The sequence below is a fragment of the Typopeltis vanoorti genome, chromosome 1 (assembly GCF_054136105.1).
Source record: "Typopeltis vanoorti isolate ZY-2024b chromosome 1, IOZ_Tvanoo_1.0, whole genome shotgun sequence".
Taxonomy (NCBI): domain Eukaryota; kingdom Metazoa; phylum Arthropoda; class Arachnida; order Uropygi; family Thelyphonidae; genus Typopeltis; species Typopeltis vanoorti.
In genome coordinates this window covers 158,785,423-158,801,011 of record NC_143549.1, presented here as the reverse complement: position 1 = coordinate 158,801,011, position 15,589 = coordinate 158,785,423, and the positions used below count along the sequence as shown (strand labels likewise).

At 36.6% G+C, this 15,589-nt stretch overlaps 1 protein-coding gene across 1 annotated transcript in view; it reads right to left on the bottom strand.

The window, feature by feature from the left end:
• The window catches only part of LOC150110580 (cilia- and flagella-associated protein 43), a 258,702-nt gene that overhangs the window by 87,586 nt on the left and 155,527 nt on the right, over positions 1 to 15,589 (bottom strand). The gene's annotated exons all lie outside the window — the stretch shown is intronic.

The window sequence follows — 15,589 nt, the reverse complement described above, 5'->3', positions numbered from 1 at the left end:
TTATTTGTCTATCAAAAATCCAAAAATAAGTTCACAATTAAAATCAAAGTCAAAAATTGTCCAGTCTTAAAACACAGAATATACTCAATATGTTTCACATTCAAAATTGAAATGACACTAAAAAAAATGTTAGTGCATATTTGGATAGATGTTATTTTGTCTATCCAAATTCGAAGCATAATTTAAGAAAATGAACATCATAATATACACTTATGTTTCAGACTAAATATTTTTGGATAGATCAGTGTTTCGGAAACTTCAGATAACCGTGTATCCCTTCTTTAATTTTCATTATTACCAAGTAACTTTTCAAAATACCCTTATCAAAATAATAATAATAATAATAATAATAATAATAAATAAAAATATATTTCATTGTAAATGTCTGTTTTATTTGAATTTAGAAGTACATTTAAACAAAAAAAAAAAAAGATTTATTTTTAATAGAACAAAATTTATAAGGATACTATACATTTTTAATGAATATAAATAATTTAGCGTTTTATAAATCCAGTCTTTAACCAATGATCCATACTTAACAATTTGAAAGCTAAAAAAATTACCACATTTACTCGGCTATAACTCGCACTTTTTTCCCAAAATTAAAGCTAAAAAATTGTGCTGCGAGATATGTGCGGGGATTTTCGAAAATTAAAATTTTCAGAAAAAAAAACTGAAAAAGGGTATGACTTACCAAGAAGCTTCTATTCTCCATCACTTCTTCTGTCCTCAAGAGTGGTTTCCTTGTGTGCAATCAAAGTTATCTACCCAAATAGAGTCATCTTCTTTCCCATTATATCAAGCAAAAATTACCAGTAATTTAAGACTTGAGATACGTAATGAACAATCCTTGACAAATTACTAATGAGAAGTGAAAGATGTGCATGATTGTAGGCCAGTAGGAAAAAAAAAAGCAACTATTAAGAAGTGCATATGATTGGTACGGTATTAACAAAAGATCGCACTACCCAAACAAAACAAGCTGACAATTAAATTGAAATGCTAATTCTCTTAAACCAATTTCCATAATATCTGAAATGCATTCACTACATATTTCTTAGTTTTAACACGTTCGTCATGGGGTAGTGTCAAGCAAAATCATATGTTGCACCTGCAACATGTGGTTTGCTTGAGTGTATATAGCAGTTTCTGTTGGAGGGAAGATGTGATTCATTAGTTAGTGTTTATATTCCCAGTTGTCTGTAATTGCACTATTTGTTGAGAAATATATTACACAGTCTGCAAATGTCTATGAACCTTATCCAGTGTCATGATAAAACTAATAGGTTTTTGTGTTCCTGCAGTGTAATGACTGTTGGGGATGGCGTATTGTTTACTGCAGGGAGCGAGTTATCGCTCCAATGTGAAATTCGGGACGATAGAGACTCGCAATTTGAGTAGGAGAATTCATGCATAATATAATTTAATATATATATATATTGTATATATATAGATTATAAAAGTTTATGCAATTCACAGCGTACGATACTTTATGGGTTGTTTCCTTAAGTATCTAATAAGTGGGTTCTGAAATGTTTAGTTTTAGTATGTATGACTATAATTTTTTTATTAATAAAATATAATAAGCACATATTTAACTGTCAATGGGAAATGGCGCCTTTTTTATTTGGTAAACTAAACGGTGTATTTTTGTAAAATATCTTGTTGCTGTAATAAGGCTGAATGAGCGCCCTTATTAAGCAGCGCCATGAGGCAGGCTGCCTCTATGCTACATCCTGTTGATGGTACTGGGCAAAGCACAGCGTAAGAATGAATTCACGGTATGTCTTAAACTAACAATTTTCACTAAAAATATAATAAACAATCGAGAATATTTATAAAATTTTCGCTGAGTCGATGCTTACTCTGTGAAATAAAATCTGTGGTAATATTGATAGCGTTTCACTTCAAACAAATTATAATAAAACTGGTGATGTATCAAGTTAAAAATATTGTTAGATTATTAAGAATTCATAATAATTTGACTGATTTAAAATTTAATTTTTATTGCATTAACTATAATTTGTAATTGTGTCATTTATATAGTACGATATAATTCAAGAATAAGAAAATTTATATATATTTTTATTATTTCCTGTGGTGAAATGGCACCCCTATCTTCAAGCGCCCTTGTGCGGCGCACAGTCTGCACAACCACACGCCGTGGCCCTGATTGAAAGTATCTGCATTGACCACAATGCCAGGCAATGCATTCTGCTCATCTAACTACTCTCCATGCAAAGAACCTGCTCCTTATGCCCATGCTCACACCATCCTTATACAACTTCCAGGGATGGAAACTGTATAAGGAAGCTTTCATATGAAAGTATCCATAATAATAAAGTTTCTTGAGCATTGTATAACTGCAAACCGCACCATTCCTCATAATTATTTCCTCAGAGAAATCTCCATATGGCTACACCTAGGTGTTTACTTCATGGTCACTTTCTCCAAATGGAGGCAGATCCAACACCTACCTCATAATATAAGTAACGATAAACTCCATTCCTCTTGATCCTTATGTGCCCTCTATTAAATACTGCCTAAAGTGAATTTTATTTCCCTTGTTTCTAAATATGATATCATCATTCCATCCAGTGAGAGATCCCAGTTGATGATCAGGAGTGCCAAAACAACAGATCATGGCATGACTTTATGTGAAGTGAGAATAAAAGATGAATAAGAGAACAGTGGCTGTTCACACCAGTGACCTGAGAGGCAGTATAAATTAGGTAGTGAGAGATATGAGATCTAAAGTAAACATTATAGAGCAAAAAATTGTGAGAAGGAAGAATGTGAACATACTGCTTTGATATAATAATATGGCGTTATGGAGAAAAGCAGTAATAATGAATGAAATGATAATGAGAATTTATAGTAAGAAAGGTCTGGAACAGATTGATGCTTGGAGAGCATTTGATGAAGATAGCTGTATTTGTGTGTGTGTGTGTGTGTGTGTGTGTGTGTGTGTGTGTGTGTGTGTGTGTGTGTGTGTGTGTGTGTGTGTGTGCGCGCGCGTGTGTGTGTGTGTGTGTGTGTGCAAGAGATGACTTTCAACTGAACAACGATGGGTGCAGCCATTTGGAGGTATTAGTGCAAGAATGGTGGGAGATAGAAACAGAAGTTGCACAAGTAATAAGTAGTAGAGATAACTTCATGTGGAGATAGTGGTGACGAAGATAGGAGGTTGTACAGAAAGCTGAGAGGAGGGGGAAGAACAATAATAAGTATGAGATTAATGGGAATACTGAAAATGAGTGTTTTTGCTATATACAAAAGGCCAAGATCAGTAGGAATAAAGAAAATGAGTTTGAGAAGTTGTTAGACTCAGTCTGTCTGAAAATTATTGGTTTCAGAGAAATTGCTGATACAAATAGAAGGGTACAGCATTTTTTAAGAAGGTAGCGAGGGTGGTGTAGTGGAAAGCTCTGTTCTCTCAAAAAAGAGAAGTAGGAGAAAAATACCATGAATGATGTAGACAGCATATGGTGCAATGTAGAGGTGGAAAGAACAGGGAAAGATTGTAGAGATATCTGCACTAGTAAAGGAATAAATAAGAAATTGTGCAATAACCACAGTAGTTAACTTTAATGAAAGTATAGATATTTTTTCCTGAAAATAACAGTGCATCATCAGTCTGTAGAAACGAGCAAATTAAAGAACAGGTATACAAGGTACATACAAACATACAACAATCGGTTTACCAATTAAAAAAATGGTTGTCACAAGCTAGAAATTAATATGTTAATAAATAATATTAAAACTATTTTTGATGTTTACATAAAATGAGAGAGAGAGAGAGAGGGAGAGACAATCATTCTAATTCAGGTCAGGTCAATGTAAAAGGGCTTCACAACCTTCTTTGCAAAGGGGTTCATATTTAAACTACTTCTATGGAGAAGACGAGCTTCATTCCACCAGATACTGTGATTAGTGTCAATACTATGCTGTGCCATACCACACTTTTCAGGTTTCATGTATTCAACGTAATACTGATTTTTCATTAATTTTTTTTTTCACAAAGAGCCTGTCTACCCAAGGTATGTCAAATTACATTCACAAGGAATATGATAAACATCCAGACATTCAATTCACCATGGAAAAAGAAAATGCTCGTAGTTTACCATTCATGAGCATCCTTCTCACTCGCACAGCCTCTGGTACTTTGTCTACCAGCGTTTAGTGAAAACCTACCTTTATTGGCAGATACATTCATCAAAAGTGTGCTCATTACACCTCTCAAAAAATTGGTCTTATCAAGTCTTTAACATGTTTGCTGCCACGCTCCTCGGGTATAGTTTGTTACTGCATGCCAAGCACTTTCACTTCTACAAGGTCAGTACGAGTTATCTTGTAGCTGGCTTATCAGACAGAATTTTGTTTCATACGCCAACTATGAGTAATCTCATATCACCCCCCCCCCCACACACACACACACCTATGTCTTACATGCATTGACGACTGTGTAACTTGAGTTCAGAATCAGTGATGTTCAGCATTCAGTGCCGTAAGGTTTATTGCATCTAGTCTTACAATTATTTAAAATTATCTAAATAAAAACCTTCAATTACGCCATGGCCAGTAAAAGAAAGCTTACTGATGAAGAATTAGAAGCTTACGCTAATATGAGTGATGATAAACAGAATGAATTATTTGGTTCCGATTCTGAAGATGATTATAATCTTACAGATGACTCTAATGATGACTCAGATGATGATATATCGTACATAAATATATGATGAAAAAAATTCAAAAAATTTGTTTTATTTGCATTAATAAATACAGTTTATGCAATAATACCTCTTATAATATACTATACTTTTGCTCAAATTATTTTCCTTCTACTAAGCCCCCAGATGTGCTCTGCACTTTATCCACAAGCCAAGGGTCCAAATTAACATACTTATACTACGGATTAACTCGTGCTTGGCATAGGAGATTGGTAATCGACACATGATTATATTCGTAGTTAGCTTCTGAGGCTCATATACCAACTACGAGTATACTCATAGTTGGCAGCGAACATGTTAATTAATACAGCAATAATGTGTGCTCCTCTCCCTGAAGCTTACAACAAGAACAAAGAATACTATTAAAACTTTAATGGAATTAAATATGTTCAACACCTAAGAATTCTTCAACAAACCATAGAGTTCCAATCCCTTATATTTCTGGTATCTCTGAATGTATTGGTAGAATTTTGAAGAAGTATCACCTTATTCTCAGATATTTTCTTATCAACAAAATTTATCATCTGCTACCAACTATAAAAGAGAAACTGTAACCTCTATAATTAACTGGTGTTTACCAGATTCCTTGTAAACATAATTTGAGATACTTTGGGCAGACAGGCATTCTGTGGATAAAAGACTAATGAAAATCAATATTACATTGACTACATGTTAAAAGTCTGGTTTGGCACAGCATAGTACTGACAGTAAATGTATCCAGTGGGATGAAGCTCATCTTCATAGAAGCAGTTTTAAATATGAATGCCTTTTCAAAGAAAGTTGTGACGACTTTACAAACCAGGCTAACCTGAATCAGAAGGATTGTCTCTCTCTTCCAAAAGTTTGGGAGACTCTCATTTTATGTAAACATCCAAAAATTGTTTTAATGTTATTTATTAACATAGTAATTTCTAGCTATTGGCAATCATTTTTAATTGGTAAACCAATTGCTGTATTATTGTATGTCCCTTGTGTTCCTGTTCTTTGATTTGCTTGTTTCTACACACTGATGATGCACTGTTATTTTGTAAGCAATATCTATACTTTCATTAAAGTCAGTTACTGTGGGTATCTTATAATTTGTTGTTTATAGTTATACCACCTTTAAAGAATAGTAAAGGAATTTAGAGAATGATAATCAGGAAAGGTTTAGGTGAATTTGCCCAGCAAAACAAGTGATCACTATGGGGGAATTTTAACTACAATAATATGAACTGCATAGAAAAAACAGCAAATTAATGGAATTATTGAGGTAATATTGTCCTTAGCAGCATGTGATTGAGGGAAAACACCAGAATCATGAATTTGAAATTAGTTCATAATATCACAGGATCTGCATGTGAGATGCTATCCTTGACCCAGCTGATGGGAGTGACCTGTGGGGTGAAAAATCAGGCAAAGGAATCAGTAAAAGGATAAACTCTATTATAATCATCTGCCTTGTAATAATTTTACATAAAATCGTTCTTTTGTTGATCCAACTCAGCTTTCAAATCTTGTATCACATTTTTGCTCTCATTTACTCTGAATTTTTATTGCAGCCATACATGCTTAAGAGATGAAACAGATTGAAATTAAGAGAATTTGAGATATGTATGGAAGAGTGATATCAGTATCAAAGAGGTAATGAAAGACGAGTGAGTAGCACTCTATGGGGATTTGATTATTAGAGGTGTGGTAAATGAGAAGATGCACAAGATTTGTTTTACTGGAGGTAAAATGAATAGAGTGACTGAAGCATTGGACATGAGGAGCACGCGAGCAAAAGAGTTGGTAGTGGTAACAGGGAAAAATGACATGACTGGAAACAATCAACATGTAAGATTGGATATCACGAGGTTGCTGAGAAGGATAAAAGATAATAGCTTGATAGGAAAGGTAGTTCACGTGTTGTCCAGGTATGACAGTGATGAAATGAGGTGGAGAGTGAAGAATGTGAATGATAGGTTACAGGAAATGTGTGAGGATAAAAGAGTGCAGTTTGGTAATGTGTGGAATGAGTTTGAAGAACAAACTGAACTGTATAAGAGTGATGGACTGCATTTGAATGGTTTTGGTATGAGTCATTTGGAGAGACTGCTGTGAGAAGGTAGAGAAAGGACTGCAAAGAATGAATCTGATCAAGTAACAAGTGAAAGAGCAGGACAAGTTAGAAAGGAGAGATTGAAGTGGTTGTTATGAATGAAGAAATGGGTAGCACAAGTATAAAGAATGAGAGAACAAGTGTGCAAGACAAACAGGGAGGCTCAGGATGACAGGGGACACTCTCCAAGTGGATGTGAATGTATGTACTGACAAAAAGGGAAATGGAAGACCTGGGATCAAAGGAAAATAGTTGAATTATGAGAAAGTGCTAATATAAATAAGAAGAAAAAGAAAGGGCTCGAGTTAAGTATGGAGCAGTCACATCTAATAAGTGGTATCGGCGAAACTTGCTATAATTCCAGGAATGAGCTGTTATGTTTGTATAAAAATGCTAGAAGTATAAGAAGAAAGGCAAATGAAATGGTTGCATTAATTAAGTCAGTTCACCCAAGAATTGCTGGAATAAGTGATACATGGTTGTATCACTTATTCCAGCAATTCTGAGAATTACATCCTGACAGGAATAGAGATGGAAAGGTATGATGTGTTCAGTAAGAACAGAAAGGGTAAAAAGGAAGATGGAGTGCGATTGATGATAAAAAAGAGTTATGTCCATACAAGGTAGAGATTCAAGAGGGAAATGGTGCCAGTGGTTTTGAGGCAGTATGGTGTGAGATAGAGGTGAATAAAATGAAATACTTAGTCAGATGTTCTTATAGACCTGGTAATATGGTTGACAGTGACCATGAAATGTACAATAAAATTAACCAAGCATATAAGAAATGAGTGATCATTATGGGCAATGTTAATTATGGCAATATAGACTGGCATGATGAGATATCAACTGGAAGTAAAGAAAATAGTTCTTGTATTTTTGAAGGACAACTACCTCAGGTGGCATTTAGCAGAGAGCAGACAAGGATTGAGGTTCTTGGATTTGATCATCTCATCAGAGGATGTTATTATAAATGAGGTGTCAAATTACCCTTCAGATGGTGAGAGTCACCATGAAGTGAATACCTGGATGGTTGCTAGCAGTGTGAGGACCTCTGTGAGGAAATGGTATATGTGGAACTACAAGGCTAGTGATTATGAGAAGCTCAGGAGACAGCTTGTGGGTGTAACATGGAATAAGGAATTGGGTGGAAAGACGAACAATGCTGCTTGGGTGAGATATTCTCGAGATATTCAACTGTCTATTCTTGAATATCACCCAAGCAATGCCTAAATATATTCCAAGGGTCAGGAGATTAAATAAGGTAGGTATGAGATAGATGAATGGAGATATTAAGCATGCGATACAGAGGAAACAGGCATTATGGAGGCAGCATAAGAGGAGTGGTAATAATCAATTCCATGAGGATTACAAAGAACAGGCAGGGAGAGTGACTTAGTTGGTAAGGGGTAGCAAAAGCGAAGTATAAGCAGTTAGCTAATGAAGCCAAAAAGAATCCTTTGGTGCTCTTTCAATATGTCCAGCATAAAAAAGAATGATTATGGAATTGATTGGAGAAAATGGTATAAGAACAACTGCTGCAGAGGATATGGTTGAGATATTTAACCAGCAGTTCATAAAGGTCTTTCATTCTTCTGAATGTGATATCATGGAGAGTTTGAGAGAGCAGCTGATATTGAGGAGGGGAGACTGACTGTACGTGAGCAAGTGGTATATGGGGAATTGAGCAAACAATGTTAATCAGGTTGTGGGACTTGTTAATATATCACCATGTATCTTGAAGGAATGTGCCAGGATGCTGACATCTGCCTTGACATATTTGTTTAATATGCATCTTACACTGGGTGAAGTTCCAAAGGAGTGGAATGAAGGCAAGATTGTGCTCCTTCATAAGGACGGTGACAGATTTCAGGCTTCAAATTATAAGCCTATCTGTGTGTCAGTCTCCTTCTTGCTTCTAGAATCACTCTTCTCTTCCAATTCCTGCATTAATGACTTGGGCAAAGTTCCCTCCACATACCAAGATTGGCTCCATTCATGTTGCCCATAGTCTTCCAATAAAATGAAATCTAAAGAATCCTCTATAACCTGAACACAAACAAGGTATCTGGTCATGATGGTTTCCAACAACTGTGTCAAAAAAACTGGGCACCAGAACTAACACCTATTCTGTATCACCTCTTTAACCTATCCTATCCTATTCAAGTGGCATCTCTCCTACAACATGGAAGCAAATCCACATCCAGCCCATCCAAAGAAAGGAGATAAAAGTCAACCTACAAACATTATCCAATTGCTCTCATTTCAAAATCATGGAGCAGATAATCAACAATCAACTGTTGAATCACCTAGAGTTATACCAACTAATCAGTGACTAGCAGTATGGATTCCACCACTTGCGATCTATAGCTGATCGTCTTGCCTTCACCACCCACTGCTGGACTCAAGCCATGGAGAAATTGCAAAATTCACACAGTTTCCCTCAATGTTTCAAAGACATTTGATCGGGATTGGCATAGGGGCTTAACAAACTATCATCCTATGGTCTGCCTTCCTCACTCTGCAACTGGATCACCAACTTTCTCGCTGGTCATTCACTATGTGTCATCGTGAATGGTTTACTCTCCTCAGATTTCCATACCAATGCAAGAGTACCCCAGGGTTCTGTTCTTTCACCCACTCTCTTCCTCTTGTATATAAATGACCTATTCTCTCTCTCTCTAACTTCCAATCCTATCCATAGCTTTGCCGATGATAGTACACTCTATTTCTCCTTTTTATTTAACAAACCTTGTAGTGCTCAAGTATTAGAATCGTCAAGATTTACCATGATCAGTGACCTAAACTCAGATCTCCTAGCTATATCTCAGTGGGGAAAGGACAACCTTGTAATCTTCAATGCCACCAAAACTCAGGCCTGTCTAATCTCTCACAAGAAAGAGCTCACATCCTTACCCCTCAACTTCAGTAATACTGAGATATCCAAACACAATCAGATTTCTCTACTCAAACTGACCTGCACCTCCAATATTTCCTGAATCAACCACATTTCAACTACAACTTCTGCAGTCACCAAAAAACTTTGTTGTACTTTTTCACACAAGACAACACTTCACACCTTTACAGCTGCTGACTCTATACAAAGCCCAAATCCACCCAGCCATGGAATATTGCTTCCATATTTGGGGTAGTGCAACAAAATCCTCTTTAAAAATACCTCACTCACATACCCACTTCAGTCCCTTTCTCTTTCAGAGACATTCAGTTTCTGTTTTGTACCTCTTCTACAGATACTTCCATGGAGAGTGCTCTGCTGAATCGATCACTATTATTCCTCCACTTTCCTTCAAAATCATTAAAACAAGATCCATTGTTAATCAACACCATTTTACAGTCCATCCTGAAACTCACTGAACCAACTTCACTGCCTCCTCCTTCGTCCCATCTACTTCTGTCCTTTGGAACAGTTTCCCCCACTTTTCCTTCTCCAAAGATTACAGCCCTCAACTTATTCAAGCAAAATGTGAATAGACCCCCCCCCCTTTCTTCTATTCCTCTTGCCAACACATGGCATTAATGTACCCTAGGTCTAGTGACCTTTCGTGTGTGGATCAAATATATCTACCCTATATATATAAAATGATAAGCCATTTTATGTCACGTTTGTATGTCATTTTTTTTTAAACATTTTGAAACTCAGGGGCTACCCTGAGTGTCGAGTCTTCAAAATTTGAGTCATCAGAATTCATGGAGAGCCGGCCTACCAGTCTGGAACTTGAGGGGTTGGGCGCCATAGGCACCAGGGAGGCGGCTCCCCCTTTCGAGTCTTCAAAATTCGAGTCATCGGAATTCAAGAACCGGCCTACCAGTCCAGAACTCGGGGGGGGAGATCCCCCAGTATATATATATATAAAGTTATTGCAGTTAGTGTTGGAAAGACTGGTGAGAACCAAGATCCAGAATTGGGTTGACAAAAATGGTATTATATTTGATGGATAGCATGGATTTGCTAAAGGGAGGTCATATTTTAGCATTCTACTTATTATAATAAGGTGATGGCTTCATTAGACAAAGCAGATGGATATACAGTAGTATACTTAGATTTTGCAAAGGCTTTTGATAGATTAAGCATGATAAGTTGATAGTCAAATTAGAGTGGATGGGGTTGGATATTATATTTGATCAGAGATAGGCTATCTGATAGGTATCAGCAAGTTGTGAAATAGCAAGCAATATCCTGGCAGAGGAAATTCACTAATGGTGTGCCTCAGGCATCTGCTTTAGGGCCATTGCTGTTTGACCCATATGTTAATGATATTGGGGAAGATTTGGATGGGAATAATCAGTTATTTGCAGGTGATGCAAAGTTGGGATAAACTATGAGAAGTAGGGCAGATGTTATTACATTGCAAAAAGACCTGAATAGACTATGTGAATGGGTACAGGAGTGGGAACACCAGTTCAATTGTGTGAAATGTAAGGTTTTAAAATTTGGAAAACAAAAATGTAATATAGAATTTACCCTTAGTGCTGATATATTGTTGGAAGTGGAGAAAATAAGGGATCTTGGGATGATGGAGGATAAGGATCTAAAATTTAGAGGACAACATAATGAATTCTGGGAAAGATGTGGAGAACACCGACTTGTAGAAGTAAGACGATTCTTGTTCCATTGTATAAGGCCTTCATTAGGCCACACATGGACTACTATGCACAGATTTGGTAACCTGGTTTTCAAAAGGATGAAGAGATGTTGGAAAGGATCAGGATCAAAGGCAATTGACTAAGGTAGCTTCTGATAGCTGGAATGTTGAATATGAGGAAAGATTGAGAAGATGCAATTTACAGAGTCTAGTGGATAGAAGGAAGAAGGGTGATATGAGAGAGATGTACAAGTTAGTAAGGGGTTTTTTTAGGATCAATGCTTAAGAGGTTTTCATAAAATGGCAGGACATTTCTTCCCTGATGTCCCACCATTTTATGAAACCAGAGGTCATCCCTGGAAGTTGTATAAGAGGGCATGAAGAAGGGAGTGAGAAGCAGGTTTTTTGCATGGAGAGTTGTGAATGATTGGAATGGCTTGTCTGAGAGTGTGGTGTCTGCAGAGAATTTGAATGTGTTTAAGGTGTGGTAAGATGATATGTGTGTATGACAAAGGGTCTTCTTAGATGAGTCTTTGACTCCATGGGATCTTAGGTTAATAATAATAATATTATTAATAATTATAACTGAAGCTTGGTCACAACATGGAAGTTGTTAGCTGCAATCTCCAATCCCTTCTCAATTCCTGTGTGTCAGTTTCAGTAGTGCAGATATATACTTGATTGTTTGCTAACTCAGCTGTAAGTGTAAAACAAGATAAAGGTTCTGCTGTTGATGTAACATGAATTCCCTTTATATTCCTGATTTATGCACAGACATATTACTGAAATTAAATGAAAGTTTTTCACCCTTCCTTTAAGGTAGCAGAATGTCATTGAATAAAGTGAAAAACAATCATACATTGATGATGATGATGAATTTTTAAAATTCTTGACTTCCAATCATTCATTCATTCATTCAATACTTACATAGATACTGTTATTATGATATAATATCTTATGATACATTATGATTTTAATTATGGCAATATAGACTGGAATGATGAGATAGCAACTGGAGGTAAAGAATTGAGTTTCTTGAGTTTTTGAGATATAACTACCTCAGACAGTATGTAACAGAGGGGCACACGAGGATTGAGGGTCTTAGATAAGGTGTCAAATCATCCACCAATTGGTAAGACTGACCATGAGGTGATTGCCTGGGTGGTTGCCAGCAGTGTGAGGACCTCTGTGAGAAAAGGGTATATGTGGAGCTACAAGGGGGGGGTGATTATGAAGAGTTCAGGAGACAGCTTGCAGGTGTAGCATGGAATGAGGAGTTAGCTGGAAAAGAGATCGATGCAGCTTGGGGGATTTTCAAAAACTATCTAGTAGATGCAATGTGTAAATGTATTCCAAAGGTGAGAAGGTTAAATAAGGTAGGTTTGAGATGAATGAATAAAGAGATTGAGCATACGATACAGGTCAAAAGGGCATTGTGGAGGCAGCAGAAGAGAAGTGGAAATAACCAATTCCATGAGGACTACAAAGACCAGGCAAGGAGGCTGACTTGGTTGGTGAGGGTAGCTAAAGAGAGATATGAACAGCAGTTAGCTAATGAAGCCAAAAATAATCCTAAGGAGTTCTTTTGATATGTAGCCAGCATAAGAAAGAATGATTATGGAAGGATGACATTGATTGGAGAAAATGGTATAAAGACAGCTGTTGCAGAATGTGTGGTGGAGATAATTAATCAGCAGTTCATAACGGTCTTCCAATCTTGTGAATGTGACTTCATGGAGAGATTGAGAGCAGTTGATGATGAGGAGGAGAGACTGGCTGTAAGTGAACAAGAGGTGTATGGGGAGTTGAGTAAACTAGATAATATATCACCACATATTCCGAAGGAATGTGCCAGGGAGTTGACACCTGCTTCGACATATTTTTTTAATACGAATCTTGCACTGGGTCAAGTCCCTAAGGAGTGGAAAGAAGGAAAGATTGTGCCACTTCATAAAGGAGGTGATCGAACTCAAGCATCAAACTATAGTCCTATCTGTGTGTCAGGTGTTGTGGTTAAGTTGTTGGAGAAGCTTGTGAGAACTAGGATCCAGAGTCACATTCACAAGATTGAAAGACCATTATGAACTGCTGATTAATTATCTCCACCACACATTCTGCAACAGCTGTCTTTATACCATTTTCTCCAATTAATGTCATCCTTCCATAATTGAGAGCTTTATTGATGATGGGGTGGAAAGAGTGAGCAAGAGGTGTATGGGGAGTTGAGTAAACTAGATAATATATCACCACGTATTCTGAAGGAATGTGCCAGGGAGTTGACACCTGCCTTGATATATATTTTTTTAATACGAGTCTTGCACTCAGTCAGGTTCCTAAGGAGTGGAAAGAGGGCAAGATTGTGCCACTTCATAAAGGAGGTGATTGAACTCATGCATCAAACTATATTCCTATCTGTGTGTCAGGTGTTGTGGTTAAGTTGTTGGAGAAGCTTGTGAGAACTAGGATCCAGAGTTGGTTTGACAACAATGGTATAATCTTTGAGGGACAGCATGGATTTGCTAAAGGAAGGTCATGTTTTAGTAATCTACTTACTTATTACAATAAAGTGACTGCTTCCTTGGACAGAGGAGAAGGATACACAGTAATATACTTGTATTTCGCAAAGGCTTTTGATAGAGTACCTCATGATAAGTTGACAGTCAAACTAGAGCAGATGGGATTGGATACCAGATTAGTGCATTGGATTGGAGACTGGGTATCTGATAGGTATCAACAAATTGTGTATGGGGAGCATACACAATATCCAGGAAAAGAAAAGTCACTAGTGGAGTGCCTCAGGGGTCTGTTTTAGGGCTATTACTGATGAACTTGTATATTAATGATATTGGTGAAGATTTGGATGGAGATATTCAGTTGTTTGCAGATGATGCAAAGTTGGGACTAATGAAGAGTAGTGAAGATGTTGTGGCCTTACAAGAAGACTTGAATAAACTGAGTGATTGGGAACGGAAATGGGGATGTGAGTTCAATTTTGCAAAACGTAAGGTTTTATTATTTAAAATAAAGAGCCAATAGGCTTCATTTCGATAATATAAACATTACTTAAATTAAGGGAATATTAAATCCCACATTGTTTTAAAACCGAATAAGAAACTCAAAGATCAGAATCAAAGAGTTTCATGCTGAATACAGTAACAATAAACGTATCAGCGACTACTAGCGTCAACTAAAGCATGTAGTTCAAGTACGTAGTACAAACTAGGGCAACTCATAGAAGGTGGAGAAAGTTCTGATCGCTATTCTTAGTATTTTCAATAAAGTAAAACCCATCTCCTAGGAGACGTACGATGTTATATATTATGGTGGGAGGTCGCTACCTAGACCGGTTTCGATCTTTATTGAGATCTCATCAGTGAGTAACTAGAAAGTATAACACTAAGAGTAATTTGTGAGTGCATGTTTTGGACAACTTGTATAGCAGAGTATATAAGTTCTTTTCGCTATACCCTTAGTATTATACTTTGGTCTAGCTACTCACTGATGAGATCACAATAAAGATCGAAACCAGTCTGGGTAGTGACCTCCCACCATAATGTATAACATCATACGTCTCCTAGGAGATGGGGTTTACATTATGGAAAATACTAAGAATAGTGATCAGAACTTTCTCTACCTTTGCTACGCGTTGCCCTAGTTTCTACTATACTTGAACTGTGCTTTAGCTGATGCTAGTAGTCACTGATACGTTTATAGTTACTATATTGTTACTTTATAGTTTTATATTTACTTATTTAGTTTTATATTTATTTTTTTATATTTACTATATTATAGTTACTTTATAGTTACTATACCCTTCAGAACACACGCAATTTACAGACAAAAAATACTAGTTGTGGTAGTTGTGGAGGTAGATGGCATTGATGGAGATGATTCATAGTAGAGGTTCGGTGTAGTGGTTGACAGAGTTGTAGGTGTCCTTCCGCGATGAGTCTTCAGACTCCTGGGAGGTGTCACGAATAATAATAATATTCGGCAAGAAACTCTTTGATTCCAATCTTTTAGTTTCTTATTCTGTTTTAAAACAATGTGGGATTTAATATCCCCTTAATTTAAATAAAAGTAAGGTTTTATAATTTGGAAAACACAGATGGGATGCAGAATTTATGCTTGGTGAGGATATATTGTTGGAGGTGGAAGAAATAAGAGATCTGGGG